Here is a 4,001-nt window from a genome sequence, read left to right as displayed (position 1 = left end):
TGGTAGCTTGGCATGAGCAGACAGGCTTATCTCAGAGGCAGTGTGTAAAGCATTTGTGAGCACATACAGTAATCAAGTGACAACACTACAAATAGACACCACACAGGTGGTATAGTTATACAAATAAGTATATTTTATATAGAGTTACCACAAGACCAATAACGGAAAAAAGTAATCCACAATACTGTTAGATTTCAAGAGTTCTGGTTAAAAAGGCTTAAATCAAGGTTCTGTGCGAGCCGGTAGCCCTGTCTGGCTACAGCGTTGCTGAAAGATCACAGAGTCTAACAAATCCAGAGGACGGCGTCGATACGGGCCCACTCAAATGTCGACAGACTCTGTCAAAGTACCTTTTACTTGATGCGGCCGGCACGGACGTGCGAGCCGGTTCTGGTGTTCGTCCTGGTGCAGAAAAGAAAGAGTTGCCGGACGTGTTGCCCCTCGATGCTGTGCAGGCAGCGGCCCGTTGACAGAGTCAGTGGCTCCAAGGCGTGCATTGCAGGGCGAGACGGTACTTCGATGCGGTGCTTGCAGCTTGCAGTGCGGCAACAGAGCCTGAGTTCGGTAGCTGGAGCCGATCAGTCCGGACAGCGGTGCGAGTCAGGTGGTGCGTCGCGAAGTGTGCGAGGTCGTGCCCAACTCCTATGCGTTCCTAGGACTCGAAGTCAGCAGCAGTGACCGCGTCGGTCAGACCAGTACGAGTTGGTGTAGTGAGGCGTTGCACGTTGCGGTGTCCACCAGTCGCGGTGCAGGCAACGGCTTGGTGACGTCGTCAGGACGGAGTCGGTGAGCTCAGAGCTTGCGTTGTTTGAGGCGGACGTTGGTCGATGCGGTGCCCACAGGACACCGGGCGGTCGTGAGAGTCGGTCACAGATCCCTGCCTCTGTAGCCACTGAAACAGCGTTTCCAGCAGCAATCTGTAAGGGCTGGTGAAGTTTACTGGTCCTGAGACTTCGGTCAGGGGGCAAGCTCTCTTCAAAGCCCTTGGAGATCCTTCAGAAGTTGAAAGTGAAGTACACAAAGTTCTTTCTCCTTCCTTTGGCGATCAGGCAACCACTGGAGGCCAATCCCCCAAGCAGCACTTCAGCTTGGAAATAGTCTCTCCTCAGTTTCTTCAGGTTCCTCTCCTCAGCAAAGGTTTCTTTTTGTAGTCCAAAAGTGATCTAATTTCTTAGGATCAGGGTCTCAATATTTATACCCCAAAATCCTTTGTTTTCTGAGGGGAGAGGGGCCTGTGCCCAGTCCAAACCAGTTCTGAAGCACTCTGTTTACCATACTTCTCCTTTCCTTTCACAGTGCAGGGCAGGAACATCAGATGCCCCACAGGAGGTGGAGCCAGCATTGTGGAAGGCAAGTTCAGCCCTGGAGCACTTTGTTGACAATCTTCCTTCTCTTCTTTCAGTGTGCAGGGCAGAGACATCAGACGCACCACAGGGGATAGAGCAAGCACTGTGGGAGAAAGTCACAGTCCTATTCATTTCCCAGGTGCAACTCCTCCCTCCCATCTAGATGCAGATCTATTCACCACTAGACTGACTCATTCTGTCTCCTGGAATTCCTCGGTCCTGTCACTCACTCAAACTCCACACAAGGAATACACAACCTAGCAGAGGCAGGCTTGAAAGGTTTAGGCAAGCAAATACCTACTTTCTAATATTGGTGTTTGCAAACACAGAATGTTAAAACCCACTTTACCAAAATATGTATTCTATCATTCTGAGTCCAGGCATACTAAACTCGAATTTCCACCATGTTCTCTGAGTCAGTTAGGATTATAAAATGTAATAATTCTAACAGCCCATTCTGGCCTATGGAGAACAGGTAGCCTTGCAATAGTGAAAGCAAGAAAATGGCTGTAATTCACTATTAGGACATGCCACACACATCAGAGCTTGTCCTACCTTATACTTACAATGCACCCTGCCCTTGGGCCTACCATATGAACAAAAGGGAAGGTTCAGGGACTGGCAAGTGGGTGCACTTGCCCAGTCAGCATGACAGTACCAGACTGCACGCAGGCTCTGTAATGGCAGACCTTAGACACGTTTTACAAGGCCGCTTTTGTGGGTGGCACAACCAGTGCTGCAAGCACACTAGCAGCATTTGGATTTACACGCCCTGGGCACACTCAGTGCACTGTACTATGGTCTGACAAGCAAACCAAATAGTCAATCATGGAATCACCAATTAATACATTCATTTACAGTAGGGAGAGCATATGCACTTTAGCACTGATCAGCAGTAGTAAACTGCCCAGAGTCATAAAATAACCAACAACAGGTCAGAAAAAATATAGGAGGAAGGCAAAAAGCTTAGGCATGACCCTGCAAAAAGGGCCAAGTCCAACAGTTCAAGTACAAAAAATGCACAGAATAAGCAGATGTATAGAAATCAAGACCAACATCAAAATGCATCACAGCAGTATTTGATTCAGGCAGATGGCAAATAAAAAGTTTTCCACCCCAATTTCAGAACCAGTTCCTCTTAAAATAGGGTAATTGGAGGTTAGACATTGATTTTGTGTAGTGTGATTCAAGTCCAGTAAATCAACTAGGACGAGATGTGTTATGCAAGCTAAATTGCGTCATTTATTGCACTCCAAATAGTATTGAGTTTCATACCACTGATGAGGATGTTGTTTTTAAACTTTCTGACAGAGATGTGACCAAACAGGATCTATCCATTGAGCTGAGAGACACTGTGTTGCCTAAAGTCTGGACTTTACAGATAAAGATATCCGACTAATCAAAGTTGTTGAACCAGTCCAAATCACAGTCAAACCTAATGTAGAATATCCAAGAATTCCAAAATACAATTTGAATCGCAATACTAATGCTGGAATTACTCCTGTGATCAACTCAATGATTGAACAACGGGTCCTAAAGTAGATACTGGGGAGTACATGTAACACTCCCATTATGGGCTTGCAGAACCGAATGGCAAGTATTGTATTGTTCAGGATTTCCGTAAAATAAATTCCATTGTTGTTCCATGTTGTCCTCGGGTACTGAATCCAGCTGTGATCCTATTTCAAATTCCATGTGAAACTGAAAGGTTTTCGGTTAACAATTACTTTCAAGCCTTCTTTCCCAGTGCCTTGTATGAGGATAGTCAATTCCTCTTCCCTCTTCATATCAGCAATCAGGTCTTGGCATGGTGCTGAGTCCCAAAAGGGTATTTGGAAAGCCCTCAATTTTTAATCAGATACTCAAGAAAAATCTTGCTGTTCTGGAGATGCCAAATACTCAGTTTTGGTGCAGTATATTGATGACCTACTGGTGGCATCAAAAACAAAAAAAGCTTGCAAGACTGATACTATTGCCCTGCATATTCATTTGGATGAAAATGGACATAAAATATCCCCAACTAAGATAACGTTTTTACAAACTGCAGTCCTGTACCAAATTGAAAAATAAGCATGGAAAGTGTCACAGGAAAGAATCGGAGTGATTCTAAATATGAGTCTGCCACCTACCCAGAAAGAAGTCTACATGTTCTTAGGAATGGTGGGCTGTTGTAAACAAGTGATTCCAAATTTCTCATTGACAGCAAAACCTCTTCAGAGGTTGACGTACAAGGACGTATCAGTTCCGGAGCCCTTGGATGACTGCTGTATGACAGATTTCACTGAGTTGCGAGAATGCCTTTGTAGGGCACTATTTCTAGGAATGTCTGATTACAACAAGTGCTTTGTGTTATTTTATAGTGAGAGAGAAGGCTTAGCCCTTTCAGTACTGAGACAGATGCATGGAGGCAATCGAAGACCTGTCACAAACCTTTCAGCGACTCTTGATCCAATAGCTGCAGCACTGCCTGGGTGTTTGAAAGTGGTTGCATCCAGGAATCTTGAGCAGTGTGAAAGTATAGTCATGGGGTATCCACTGACTGTGTTCGTGCCTCACTCAGTGGAAATACTGTTGAGCCATAGTCCGACACAGTATTTGACCAATGACCGTTTTACTAATTATGGACAGATACTTCTGGTTGTACAGAATATGACA

The sequence above is a fragment of the Lissotriton vulgaris genome, unplaced genomic scaffold (genome assembly GCF_964263255.1).
Source record: "Lissotriton vulgaris unplaced genomic scaffold, aLisVul1.2 SCAFFOLD_1256, whole genome shotgun sequence".
Classification (NCBI taxonomy): domain Eukaryota; kingdom Metazoa; phylum Chordata; class Amphibia; order Caudata; family Salamandridae; genus Lissotriton; species Lissotriton vulgaris.
Note: the sequence above shows the minus strand (reverse complement) of the source record.